Below are 15344 nucleotides of genomic sequence, written 5' to 3' on the forward strand. Positions count from 1 at the left end.
CTGCCAATGCAGGGGACACGGGTTCGAGCCCTGGTCTGGGAAGATCCCACATGCCGTGGAGCAACTAAGCCCGTGCACCACAGCTACTGAGCCTGCACTCTAGAGCCCGTGAGCCACAACTACTGAGCCCTCGTGCCACAACTACTGAAGCCACATGGCTAGAGCCTGTGCTCCGCAACAAGAGAAGCCTCTGCAAGAAGAAGCCCGCGCACCGCAACGAAGAGTAGCCCCTGCTCGCCACAGCTAGAGAAAGCCCACGCGCAGCAATGAAGACCCAATGCAGCCAAAAATAATAAATAAAATAAATAAATAAATAAAAAAGAATGAGGTGGGTGGTTTGGAAGGGGAGACCTTGAGTTTAGAATTGTTATTCAAAAATTTGAGCTGTGAATGGGGAGGCTGAAAAAAGGATAATAGTGGGAGATACAGAGTTCAAGCAAAGTTTTATTTGTTTATTTTTTAAGATGGGAAATGCCAGAATATGTTTGATATTCTAATACCCACAGTCCAATGAAAAGGGAGAGATTGTAGATGCAGGAAATGGGAGCAAGAACTGAAGTAAAGAAGTATTTTAAAAGAACTGTGAGATTCTAAGTTCCTGCATAAGAACTGCATTTGTGCATCTGCATTACACTTAATCTGACATAATATCATTATCATCATAGAATAGTAGGGTTGGAATGTGCCTTTAGAGCTCATCATAAGCAAATTTCTCATTTTACAACTAACCAAATGAAGGTTTCAATAAAAAGGTGAGACTTACACCTTGTCTCACAGCTAATTGATGAATCAGGGAGTGTCCATTTAGCACGATTTGTTGATACAGGGGGTGTGTAGGGAGGAGAAAGCCATTTCCTACTTGATGTCATAACCAGTGCATTTGCATCCATGAGACCACCTAGTACTTCGTAAGCAAATCACTAGGTAGGCTCAGGTTGAGAGGTAGTTAATTTTAGTATAAGGCACCTTATGTCACCCAGTCTTCTCTTCACACCTGAAGCACTCATTCCCTCAGCTGCTGGAATTGCTGGCATCCAGAAATTCTCAACTGACTCACTTTCTGAGACTTGCTTCACCTGAAGAGAGCTACTTTGCCCCATGTCCCACCCTCTTCCTGTGGGCACCCTGCATCCAGTGATTGGTTGATGAAGTACTATAAAGGTTCAGCTCCTTCATCCCAATTTAGAAAAACTCTGAATGGCCACCAAAGACTCCTGTAGGAACTTCTGAGGCTTTTATTTGGATTATATTACAGTTTAGCTCCTCTCTGTGACCAATCCTGTTGCCTCCCAGGTTGTTGATCCCAAGAGTACACCAAGTAATCTTCCTGCTTGAAAGTTTTCATCTCAGGATCTGCTTCCTCAAGGATCCTGACCTACAAAAGCCACAAAGGATATGACCAATAATTAAAACTCCAATACAACGATCTTGGGGTTAATCAGATGCAGCTTAGATATTTTAAAAAGTCACAACTGTTACATAGATTATTTTAGAAAAGGAAATGACTGAAGTCAGACTCTATGTCAGGGTTATGTTGGTGGAGAATTAACTCCATTTGGAATAAGACCCTAACTAGAGATTGGAAATTTGTGGGTATCAGGTTTTGGCCTAATAGAGAAATAGAAGATAAAAATTTTAGGAATTATCAGAGCCTCAGCTATGAATTCTATGTTCAGAAATGATTCCAGGATTAATAAATAGCCTTTTGGTTGAGCATGAAACATGTTGAAACATAGTGAACAAGAAAACTGTACTTTGTGCAGGGCACATAGATACCCAGGGCTAACATAAGTCTGAGCATATGAACACATAGCTAATTCCAGAACTTTCCTTCTGGTGGCGATATGGCTCCTGGTTATTACTACTCTTGGTCAGTGTGAGCTCAGGAGCTGGACAAACCTGCCTCTTTAGGGAGAGGGATGTAACAGAGAAAGGCTGGAGAAGGTGAAAGCTGAAAGTTCAAGACAACCATATACATTTATGGGAAGAAAATTTGCCTTACTAAAGGAAATTTTGTTTTTGTTCTCACATTTCTAGATTCTTTCTGATATCTAAGAATATTTAGTTTATCAAGGGAGTAGTAGCATTCAAATCCATTTTTTGTAAGCACTGTGGCCATTTCTTAAAACCTTCCCCTGTTAATAAGTCCTGAAATTTACTGGGTAGAGCCCATTGTGGGATAAATGAATTCAGTAAAAGGGTCAAATTAATGCCAATGTCTCAAACAATTGAAAACTCTGTGTGTGTGTGTGCGTGTGTGCGTGTGCACGTGTGTGTATGGTAGTATCCTAACTTAAATATTTCCAAAGCAGTCTTACCTCTGCAAAATTATAAGACTAAAAATAGAACACTGCCATTGGAAACCCCAAGAGCAGGATATTTGTAACATAGGACTCATGCTGAAAAGTACTGATGTGGTTGTTAATAGATCTAAGTGGTTAATAAGGAGATGAGCACTAACATCTTTTTAGTTAAGCCCTACCTGTAACCAATTTTGTTAGTAAGAAAGGTCTCATGATGATTTACAAAATTCACTGGCCACTACCTACTTCCAAAAATTATCACAACATTCCAGTGACTAAAGTTGTTGAAAAGAAAATAATGAAATTAGTGAAAATGGAAACAGAAGTTAATAGATATGGCATAGAATATTGTAGATTTTTAGAACTCAGTAAATGCTCCAAACTTCTCTGAGAATGCTCCAAACTTCTCTAAAAATAACAGTGAGAATAGTTGAGTGGAATACAAATAAGTTCAAAAGTTTAAACATCATTGAATGGGAGATGGATTACAAAGTGGACTTTAGTTTAAAAAAAAAAAGACAAGGTATCATGGGATGAGATTTTTAAAGATTATACTATAATCTTTAAAAATCTTTCATTATATTATAATGAAAGTTATTCCAGCTTATTCTTGGACAGCTTATTCCAAGACATACATCAAATGAGAGTGTGATAGTAGTGTATATCATGAAGTTGAAACATTTGGGTACTAATCATATAAATGAGGGAGGATTGTTCACATGGAACCTAATTCATTTTGGACTTGTTTTATTACTGGTTTAACTGCCTAAAAGATAACAGTAGTTCTGGGACAACTGAATATTCACATGCAAAAGAATGAATTTGACCCTTAACTGACACCATATAGGAAAACTGACTCCAAATTAATCAAAGACTTAAATATAAGAGCTCAAAAACTATAAAACTACTAGAAGAAAACATAGGGGTAAATCTTTATGAGAATGAGTTGGGCAGTGGTGCTTTAGATATGACACCAAAAGCACAAGCTACAAAAGAAAAAATAGATAAATTGGATTTCATCAAAATTAAGAACTTTTGTGCATTGAAGGGTATTTCAAGAGAATGAAAACAAAATCCATAGAATGGGAGAAAATATTGATAAATCATATATGATAACAGCCTAGTATCTAGAATATATAAAGAATTCTTGCAACTCTACAACATAAAGACATACAACTCAATTTAAAAATGGGCAAAGGACTTTAATAAACATTTCACCAAAGAATATATACATATGTCCAACAAGTGTGTGAAAAAACTGCTCAACATCATAAGGAATTAGGGAAATGCAAGTCAAAACAATGAGGGACTTTCCTGGGGACCCAGTGGTTAAGATTGTGTGCTCCCAATGCAGCGGGCCCAGGTTTGATCCCTGGTCAGGGAACTAGATCCCACATTTTTGATAGTACAAAAATATTGGAATCAAAGGGAGTCCAAAGCAGAAGAAAAGGAAGAAGCATCAGGAATCACCTGTCAGGAAAACTAAAATCTAGACTTCCTTTAAGTTTGAAAAACAAAACAAAGAAAACTAAGGGAGAGGACAAGTAGGCAAAGAAACTTCCCCAACATTGTATAGGTGAGAAAGGAAGAGATCAACTACTTGAGGAAGATGATGTTATATTAACAGAGTTAAGAAAGAAAACTATTCAAATTCTGTTTCATTTAAGTATAAAATACAGTAATTGATAGATTTTTTCCCTTTCTCCTGCTTTTTTGGAAGCCTATTTTTTCCCTGGAATAATCAAGGAAGTCTCTCTGTCTCTCTGTAGTGTGTGTGTGTGTGTGTGTGTGTGTGTGTGTGTGTGTTGAGGCTGTAAATGATGAAGAATTAAAAGAGGATTTATCATGCACAGCCTTTACATTCAAGACTATCATCACCAATCATTCCAGAAGGGAGACTGTACTTATAAATGATTTTCTTGGGGAAACAAAGGAAAGGAGGAAGTAACCAAGATAATTTTGAAGAAGTATAGATTTGGAAATGACTTTCTGTAAAATCTCATTACCTATTGTAAAGCCAAAAAATTTAGACAGTATGGAATTGGCATTAAGTCTGTCATATAGACCAGAGAGGGAAGAATTGAGAGTCCAGAAACAGTTAAATTCATATATGAAAGCACGATACTTGACAGTGGTAGCATTAAAAATCGGTAGGGAAAGTATGGGCTCTTCAGTATATGGTGCTAGGACAATTGGTTATCCATATGGAAAAAAGTAAATTTAGATCCTAGTGACAGAATAAATTCCAGGTGGCTTTAAAATCTGAAAGTAAAAAGCAAAACTTAAAAAATTCTACAGTCAAAAATAGGAGTATTTTTATGACCTCAGGTTAAGGAAGGATTTCATGAAGGAAAAGATTAGTAAATTTGGCCTCAGTAAAATTGCATTTTCTATACATCAAAAGAGACCATTAAAAAAAATAAAAAACCAAAAAACAGAAAAACAAGACACTGACAAGGGGAGCTATTGGAAAACCTATAGCCACCAAAGGATAAACATTTAGAACTTTAGCAGTAGGAAAAAGGCAAACAACCTATATTAAAATGAGTAAAGGAAATAAACAGGCATTTTACAGAAGAAATAATACAAATGTCAAATAAAATGATCTACAACTTTACTAGTTGTGATAGAAATTCAAATTAAAATAATATACCATTTCAATCCCATCAGATTGCCAAAAAATGAATGACAATACCAATGTCGGTGTGGGTAAAGAGCAATGGGAGCTCTCCTACAATTTTAGTGGCAGTGGTAATTGGTGTAGTCACTATGGAGAGCAATTTGGCAATATGCAATTGGACGGAAACGAACAATCAAAATACTTTCAAAAGACAAAAAATAAATTATAGGGTTTATTCATACAAGGGTTAAAAGGAATGAATTAGGATAAGTATCAATATAGATAAATATGAAAATATATTCTTTCAAAATAATGAATCCTTTATGGACAAAATGGAGAAAGGTTGCTTTGAAAGCGTTGATTTTGGGGCTTCCCTGGTGCACAGTGGTTGAGAATCTGCCTGCCAATGCAGGGAACACGGGTTCGAGCCCTGATCTGGGAAGATGCCACATGCCGCGGAGCAACTGGGCCCGTGAGCCACAACTACTGAGCCTGTGCGTCTGGAGCCTGTGCTCCGCAACAAGAGAGGCCGCGATAGTGAGAGACCCGGGCACCGCGACGAAGAGCGGCCCCCGCTCGCCGCAACTGGAGAAAGCCCTCGCGCAGAAACGGGGACCCAACACAGCCATAAATAAATAAATTAATTAATTAGAATACACTTTAAAAAAAAAAGAAAGTGTTGATTTTGGAACACACAGTTCATTGACATTTTAACTGGTTGGATAGCCCTAACTGCAAAGTATTGATTAGTGGATTGGGTAAGGTGTTATATCCATCAGCATTTTTGATAATTAACAAACCACCTAAAAACTCAGTGTCTTAAAACAGCTACCATTTTATTTAGCTCATGATTTGGTGGGTTGGCCAGGATGGTTGAGACTACTTGGATGGTTGGGGCCTCTTTCCATGTGGTCTTTTATCTTCTAGGACGGGGGTCCCCAACCCCTGGGCCACGGACCGGTACCAGTCTGTGGCCTGTTAGGAACTGGGCCGCACAGCAGGAGGTGAGTGGCGGCCGAGCTAGCGAAGCTTCATCTGTATTTACAGCTGCTCCTCATCGCTCGCATTACCACCTGCGCTCCGCCTCCTGTCAGATCAGCTGCAGCATTAGATTCTCATAGGAGCTCGAACCCTACTGTGAACTGCGCATGCGAGGGATCTAGGTTGCGCGCTCCTTATGAGAATCTAATGCCTGATGATCTGAGGTGGAGCTGAGGCGGTGATGTTAGCGCTGGGGAACGGCTGCAAGTACAGATCATCATTAGCAGAGAGGTCTGACCGCACAGAGACCATAATAAATCAATTGTACGCAAACTCGTATCAGAACCCTATCAGTGAGTGGCAAGTGAAAACAAGCTCGGGGCTCACACTGATTCTGCATTATGGTGAGTTGTATAATTTTTTCATTATATATTACAATGTAATAATAATAGAAATAAAGTGCACAGTAAATGTAATGTGCTTGAATCATCCCGAAACCATCCGTCTCCCCCCCACCCCCTGGCCGGTCCATGGAAAAATTGTCTTCCATGAAACCGGTGCCTGGTACCAGAAAAGGTTGGGGACCGCTCTCCTAGGAGATTAGCACAGGCTTTACGTGCCAATCTCTGGGTTCTAAAGACCAGCAAGAGAGGACATGTCCCAAAGAACAAGTGCGTTCTTGGACCACAGCTAACGTGCGGTGCTCGAAAGCAAGTAACATGGCGAAGCCCAGACCTAGGGCTGGAGAAATAGACTCCACCTCTTGAGGAAGAGCTTTCTTTTTTTTTTTTTTTTTTAACATCTTTATTGGAGTATAATTGGTTTATAATGTTGTGTTAGTTTCTGCTGTGTAACAAAATGAATCAGCTATACGTATACATATACCAAGGAAGAGCTTTAAAGGTACATTGCAAAAGGGTATTTGTACAGGTATGGGAAGAATTTGTGGACATTTTTGCAATCTATTACAGGTGTCTTTATATAGGTATCTGAACTTGGTCTATGAAACTTTTTGATCAGTTACTTGGATAATGATCCTTAACTTAGGGCCAGCTCAAGATGCAGCTTTTAGTAGAATAGCTTTACCCCCATTTTTTATGCAGGACCATTACTTCTGACAACTTTCTGCCAGAAGAGACTGTGGCCTTTCTGGACCTGACCATCTCCCAGACCATCTCTGGAGTGGGATTTACTGGTGAAGCAGCCTACTTCAGGGGCTGCTGCGTAGTTCAGCCTCTACAGGTTAGGACAGACATAACTTCTCAGGACTGGATAAGAAATATAATCTTTTGCTTCCCTGATAATGTAGAGGCCCTATTTGTGAGGAGAGAGTTCCCCTTGGTGGGATCTTTAAAGTAGATCCAATAAGATAATTGAAAAAAAAATAAAATTAGCAGCATTTGGCTCAGGTCTGGAAAGTAAATAAGTCCTTCTTTAGAGATTTATTCTTCTCCAGGATAACAGAGAGGGAAAATAATGAATCAGAGAAATTCAGCCACATCCACTTTCCTGTAACCTGAGAACTTTCTTCAGGAATAGAGATGGGATGAAGACCCAGGCCCTTGAGGTCCAATGGGCTTCCCTTCTTTGGCGCCAACATTCTAGGTGGACTCTGGTTGAAAGTATGTAGCGGTAACCAGCTAAGCAATAACCAAATTAGCTTCTAACTGTGATAAAAGATATTGGGTGGGGTGGGGTGAGGGCAGAGGGTGGAGAGAGCAGACCAGAAAGAGATGTGTCAGAACCTTAATAGTTACCATCCGCTTGGAAGCTGAGTAATGGATCATCAATATTTTCTTCTTTATGTTTTCTGAAGTTTTCAATAGCTGTAATGAGCACATATTATGTTAAAAATCAGGGGGGAAAGAAACTTTCATAGAGCTAGGGTTTAAACCCAGGCCACAAACTGTACATTATTCACATTTATACCTCATACCTACTTTAATCCTATATAGATATGGTGGACTCCCTAAATGTTTATTGAACGCATGTTAAAATTTTAGGGAGTTCAGGGGCTTCCCTGGTGGCGCAGTGGTTAAGAATCCGCCTGCCAATGCAGGGGACACGGGTTCGAGCCCTGGTCCAGGAAGATCCCACATGCCGCGGAGCAACTAAGCCCATTTGCCCCAACTACCGAGCCTGCGCTCTAGAGCCCATGAGCCACAGCTATTGAGCCTGCGCGCCACAACTACTGAAGACTATGTGCCTAGAGCTCGTGCTCTGCAACAAGAGAAGCCACTGCAATGAGAAGCCCGCACACCACAAAGAAGAGTAGCCCCCACTCGCCACAACTAGAGAAAGCCCGCACACAGCAATGAAGACCCAATGCAGCCAAAAATAAATAAAAATAAAATAAATAAATTTATTAAAAAAAATTATAGGGAGTTCAGTTTGGCTCACTGTGATAAAGAATTTTCTAGCATGTAAACTAGTTCCAAAATGAAGCCCTCTGTCAAGTGGTAATCTCCAATCCCTGAAAGTATCCACACAAAAGCTGGAGTAAATAAGCGATATTTTGGAAAGAGTTAATAGCCTGATTGCAGATTTTAGGGACGGCATCACGGGGGAGCTTGCATTAAATGGATGAGTAGAATTTCAGCAGATGAAAAAAGAGAGAGGGTAAGTAGAAATGAAAGAATAGTTGGTAAAAAGAAATGATTAGATAACTGCAAAAGCCCCCACCTCACAAGGATTTTAATATGTCACAGATTGAATGATTGGATTCTTTTGAAGAAAAATACTACATTTTCAATATTAGCATGGATTTTCTAGGTCTTATAGTAAGTAATTTCTGCCATGTGCCTCTATCTCACCCCATTATGTGACTGTCTTATTAAAATTTATTATAAAATAGCATTCCCTATTCACTTTATACCGCTTCTTCTTTTGGGAATATCTAATTTTTATTTTTCACTTTTAGAAACTTCTCTAATTTCAAATTTTCCCATAGTTTTAACCAGTAAAACACCACTGATACAGTGTATGATGAAAATATATCAATTTTGTTACGATGTAGAATTATACTTCATTCATATTCTATATTCTCTTTATTGTGTGTCAGTTTAAATACAAGGCTTGTGATGTTGAAAAACATCAATACTTAGTGGGTATTCCTCTCAGAAGTCAAGCATCTCTGAAACACTGATTTCTTGTCAGGCAATGTCACAAAACAAGTTCATTTTTTGAACTGGTGAACAAAGAACCAAACTTAAGAATGCACTTGGTCTTTGTTCTTCCAAAGTTGTGTTCTGAATGACAATTAAAAGAAAGAAAGTCAAGAAAATATAGCAGCAGAACTCTTGCTCTCTGGAATGTTTTTCTGGTTCTTCCATAAGGTGTCGACAGTTCTCTGTCAACTTGCAGGCTTGAAAAACAAAAAGCAGTCTTGTTTGTCAGGTGTTCTGCAGCATCCCTCCCCCAATTCTCCCAAGTGCACAGAGCTCTGGTTCAGATGTTTCAGTGTTATGTAATTTATTCTGTTTCTAAATGTCATTTCCCCACTATCTCATGATCTGCTTTCAGATTGGGTGCCTACAGCACACCGCCAATTACCCTGAAAACGCTTATGGCTCTATCTTACATTGACAATGCGTGGGTAAAACCAAGGTGTTAACAAGAGTAATGAAACTTTTATAGTAAAATATGCATGTATTTTGGATATATTTTAATCCAAATATTTTGATTTATCCAAATATTTGTCCAGTATTTTAATATATTATTTTCATTGAGGGAACTTCTTGTCCGTACAGTTATTTTCTTACTGTTTGTATTTTCTTTATAGAGACTCATACTAATACATAATTTTATCGTTTCACTTACTGGTATTATATACGTCTCTTTGAGCTCCTGGAGTGATTCAGCCAGTGGTCTTTGACCCAACAGTAAGAGAGAAGTATTCTTCGTAGTCACATAAAAATGTAGTGAATGTGAGTTTATGCTTCCCTTTCGTTAGCCAACTACCATTCATTCCGAAATGAGGTAAATGATTACTTTCACTGAGTTGAAAGTTAAGGATTTGGAAAGGGCACTTGGAAACTAGACATTTGCTGTTCCCTTTAAAATCAAGATCTAAGTAAATGAAAAGTGGTGAAAAAAGATTTTAACAAGGCTTTTAATAAAAGTACATTTTAAAAAATGAGGTGATCTCCATTTTCTGGGGATTTCAAGGTATTTTTCAATCACATATTATGATTCTGTTAAACATCTAAAATATTTAATCATTAAATGTGTATTTTGAGCATACCTATTTTTCACCCTTAAATTATTCTACCTGGTCTTATGTATCAATTACTTTCATTGGAAGAAAAAACTACGTATATACTTTCCATTTTCTATATAATAGAGGTGGTTTAATAACTGCAAAAAAGCCATTAGAACTACCTTATATTTATTATACCAAGAGCTTGTGGAGAGCCAACTAACTTTCCAGAAATGAAGAAGGAAAAATAGTATCTGAGAATCCCCATATTCAAAACACATCTTTCATTTACTTTATTCAGGTCTCATCTTAAAGAATTCCTTATAGGAATCTCTATGGCAATCTGGTGTTTAGACCAGAGGGGAAAGCACATAAGGCATGGCATTTTACCAGTCTTTCTGCTCTTTGTCATATGCTGTTTGGTTATCACCTAGAGGGTACTTCTGTGCCTCAATTTCCCACATTTATCAAAGATGACAATATAGCTCTGGAATATATACATTTTCTATTTGGTTAAATTTTTTCTATGTGTGAATATTATAAAGTATGTGTAGTCCTATATAAATGCCTAATATTCATGTATACATATAGACCTAAGGCTTAGCCTTTAGAATGTTAGGACATTAAAATATTCATGCCAGTTTTTCCAATATATCAATTTATGGGACTGGATCTGGCAAAGCTATCATTTGTAATGACGACTGGAATGCAGATGGATTTTAGTGACTGTATATAGAAACTGGGGGGAGGGAGTAGCAATCGTTCTTTGTTTTTTAGGATGAAGCAGAAAAATCTGCTCTTTCCTATATATGGAGGAATTTGTTAGAAGCAAGAACTAAAATAAGGACTTACCGATCAGCTAGAAATTACATTTCTTTTATCTTCCCACTTCACTAATATTTTTACCCTCTGAAAGTGTATGGATATTTTTACAGAGATATATTACTGACTTTTGGATGAACACCAGTATTTTTCATTTGCAACGAGGAGTATATTACTGGTGTTATCTAAATACTCTTTAACGAGTCATCAGCAATTTTATTATAGTCATCTCAGGCATAAAAGCCGAAAATTAAACATTTCGTTCCATTCTTAAGTAAATTGGCAATGATTCTCAACCATAGGACACAGCATATCTATGGGGCGTGATGTGATTCGGAAGGCTGGATGAGGAAGGCACTTTTAAAAGTACTTCTATTTTAAATATATGTTCCTAAATACGATTTACTGCCATAATGGGCCACTGTTGCCAATAGGATTGTATAATGTTTCTCAAGTGTGTTGAGATGGAAAAGTTTGCAAATGACTGATTTAGGGGACAGTATGATGTTTTATCATTGTAAGACTCAATAACCATATTCAAGAGGAAACATCAAATCATATCAAATAGTAGTGATTACAGGGTAGGTAGATAGAAGGAAGACTGAAATTAGTCTTTAATAAGTCACTCAAAATATCTTCATTAACATTAGATTGCCAAATTATTCACTTACATTCAAGTAATCAAATCCATGCATGTGTTTCCTCTTGGTACTTCTGTTCACCAACTAGTATTTTATCATCTTTTCCTGATTCAGCAGCTACGTGTGGAAAGGTTTTGTAGTTCAATGTCTATGCAAACTTCATTAAGGTAGCTTTTAGTAGCAGAAATTGTGATACTATACTGTTCTTACATAAATGAAAAAATTATTACATTATATAAATTAAAACTAGACAATTGCTATGAAAGATTATTCAGAGCTCCTAATTACAAAGAATAGGGGGAAGTCCATCTTCAAAATGAACCCTTTTCCCCTGAAATCCACATTTACCATGAGATTAATGTTGAAAATATGTAAAATCTACATGTTTTTGATTCAGTAGCCCTGTGTTGATACATTCTTGATTTTTTTTTAAAGATGAGATTTATGGAAAGGGGTATCTATACTTTCAGTGTTTCTAAAATATAAGGGCAGAGATTCTTATCCATTACTTACAACTTTCCTGGGGTATGTAAGTTTCTCCTGTTGCTTTTTGGGCCGTTTCTGAGATAATCAGTAGAGACTCACTAGTTGGAACAGTGGTGAGGACTAAAGAACCCTGTCTCTCTTCTTCGTTACACTGAGACCCTGTTAGTTCTGTTAGTAGGAGAGGGAAACAAGAGTTGCTTTTATTTTTGCCTGTTGTTCAAATAAATGGATGCTGTGAATATTTAGAGCAGTCTATTTTTAAATACTAGCTCTTTTCAGTATTTTAAAAGGAAGATTTCCAGTGGGGGGATGGTATTTAAGAATCATCTCCTAGAAAAGAGGAATGTGATTTTTTCCACATATTCGAAACATATTATCTATAGTAATAAATTAAATGATCTCAGAATTTATAATTGGGGATCACATCTTAACTTGAAGTACATTGCTCCCCAGTATATTACATTCATAATTCCTAATCAGAGTATTTACTCTCTGCTGAAATAAAAAGCACATATCTGCTATTTTAATCATTTTATCAAAGATAAAATAAATTCATCCTCCCCACATAGACCTTCACACCCTGGTAACCAAGTAAATTTGCCTGACACTTGTAGGCAAAGCACCCGATTGGTTTTACCCATACACTTTAATAAATACACAAGGTAAAAATAGAAACAAGAGAAGATGAGTAATAAAGATAAGAGATGTTTACTGCTTCATGTTACTCTTTTATATATATGTGCAGGGTGGGTGTTGCAATTAAAACATATCATCTCTCTTTGGAACTTTGTCAATATAGCCTTTTGTCTGATTAACTGATTTCACTCATAAAATATGATTAAAATTTTAATAATTTATGGAACAATAATTATGAATTATTAGTAGAATTGATTGTATAATTAAAATAATTCTAAAATTTTATATGTATATATAGATATACATATAAAAATATATATATATATAGCAAGAGAGAGAGAAACACACGATGGTTCTTTAAACATGTGGTTGTAGTGTAGCTACCTGGGCAGTGTCCAACATGTCGAAACATATGCAGAAGCCCTTGGTACTAAGTTAATTAAATGTATATTTAAATAATTAAGAAAACAGGTCACTGTAAATTTTGTGAAAACGTGATATTTGTACGTCATTTTTGTTTAATGATCTTGAAACCCTGTCTTTGATTTGTACTTTCAGAAATATTCTTGAAATATACTGTGACAAAAATAAAGATTCATTGAATGAATGAATTATAACATTCTAAACCTTGAATATTTGGCTGTGTTTTCATGTTTTACAGTTATGTGTTCATTGAGTTTGGGAATTGTCACCAACCTCAGTAGATTTTTATCTAGTGACTAAGGAAAGAAAAATTTAAAAGCATAACTGTTTTCTTGAATTTTTGACTCTCCTGGGTCTATCAGGCCACTCAGATTCCACAGAGAGAACTGTAGTTACGAGAAATGAAATAATAACATTATTTCTAAAGTTTGGTTTTGTGGATGAAACATCAGTACCTGGGAATTCATTTCTGAAATTTTCTCCTCTGACTAGCTCCAGTAATATATTTGGAAATGAGTTTTTCCTAAGGCATAGCAGTTCACTCCTTCTCCTCCCCCTCCTCCTCCCCCTCCTCCTCCCCCTCTTCCTCCTCCTCCTCCCCTCCTTCTGCCCCTCCTCCCCCTCCTCCTCCTCCCTCTCCTCCTCCTCCTCCCTCTCCCCCTCCCTCTCCTCCCCTCCTCCTCCCTCTCCTTCCCCTCCCCCTCCCCCTCCTCCTCTCCCTCCTCCCCCTCCTCCCTCTCCTCCTCCCCTCCTTCTCTGTCTCTTCCTCCCTCTCCTCCTCCCTCTCCTCCTCCCTCTCCTCCCCTCCTTCTCCCCCTCCTCCCCTCCTCCCCCTCCCTCTCCTTCCCCTCCTCCTCCCCCTTCTCCCCCTCCTCCTCCCTCTCCTCCTCTTCTCCCTCCTCCTCCTCCTTCTCCTCCTCTTTCTCTTCTACTTGTTTGCTAAGTTCTGTAATCCAAAGTCTATACTTTAAGATTACTGTAAAAACAAGCAGATAGGTTTTCTATTCTTGTGGCATTTCTCCTATAGGAATTTAACACTGCACCATCAGTTGTTTCCTGAATCATTTCTTACAGGAAAAACATTCTAAGAGTCTGTGTAGCCTGCAGTATATACTGATTTTACCCAATACTTCAGAGATTTTAAACTATTTCCAACCAGGAGTTTCTTAATTAAGGGTTTATTTTGACAATGAAAAAAAAATTGTTCAGTGTTTTCTCTCCCTTAACAGCCAAATTGTGTTTGCCAATGCCTCCTTTGGAAATATAGACAGTAATAGGTAAAATGGTTTTAAAATCATTTTGAATGCTGTTGGCTTTCTTAACCACCCAAAAGAAAACTTTTGATTTGGCAAAACGAGTTTGAGTTGAGAAATACTTTAAAAAGTATTTTACTACCAAGTAAAATATTTTTAGTGTAATTCAGATACTTTTTTTTGAGCCTATGCTTGCTTGTCTGTGTGGACAACTTAACAGTGTTTATACTACCTTTGGGAATTTTTTTTTTTTTTTTTACTAATTTAAGTGTGCTGACTTAAAGCTTTTATTTTGAACAGGATGTCAGAGGGAGGGATATTTTCAGAGTGATTTCTTTGTCCATTTAAAAATTAATAGTAGTTTTTCTTTTCTGGTAATAACAAGGCGGTTTTTCTTTTTTCAAAATGAAACTCTTCTTTCAAATATGACAAATTTGAAACCATTCGTGAAATATCTTTCTAGATACACCTCCCATCCATTTATTAGGAGTTAGTTGCATAAGGAAACAGTAGACTATAGTGTTTTTGTGGAACTTATTCAACCCATGACCACTAACACATATGTATGTTATAGCCAAATAATTAACAAAATATAATTATATAAAAATATGAAACAAAATCCTGGTTTAACATAATGATACTTGCAATAGTTCATTGTGGATAAGAATAAGGGCTCTGAAGTCAGAATGCCTATCTGCCAACTTAGATGCTTCCACTGACTAGCTGTGACCTTAGGCAAGTTAGTTTACCTCTGTAAAATGGGCACAAATTTGACCTAAATCATAGAGCTGTTGTAAGAATTAATGGAGATAGTGTATAGGGAAACAGAATAGAGTTCCTGGCATACAGTCAGCCAGAATCCACACTCAATTATGTACTTTTTATATAGCCCAAAGGTGCCCAGTCAAGGAGATGAACAGGGGTAAATGGGGCTGAAATTCACCCATTGGACCTCTTGTTGGCTGTGCTCTTGCTTGTGGA

At 37.4% G+C, this 15344-nt stretch overlaps 1 long non-coding RNA gene across 2 annotated transcripts in view; it reads right to left on the reverse strand.

Annotated features, from left to right (window-relative positions):
* Positions 1-1266: 1266 nt before the first annotated feature.
* Positions 1267-15344, reverse strand: part of LOC103013040 (uncharacterized) — a 47563-nt gene continuing 33485 nt past the window's right edge. The window contains exons 3-4 of one of the 2 annotated variants that reach the window (XR_009009784.1): positions 7662-7730; positions 1267-1375 (exon numbers count right to left, since the gene is read on the reverse strand). This is a non-coding gene — a long non-coding RNA (uncharacterized LOC103013040). Of the gene's footprint in view, positions 1376-7649; positions 7731-15344 lie in introns of both variants that reach the window. The other variant, XR_452216.1, reaches the window with a different exon arrangement.

The sequence above is a fragment of the Balaenoptera acutorostrata genome, chromosome 11 (assembly GCF_949987535.1).
Source record: "Balaenoptera acutorostrata chromosome 11, mBalAcu1.1, whole genome shotgun sequence".
In the NCBI taxonomy this organism is placed as follows: Eukaryota; Metazoa; Chordata; class Mammalia; order Artiodactyla; family Balaenopteridae; genus Balaenoptera; species Balaenoptera acutorostrata.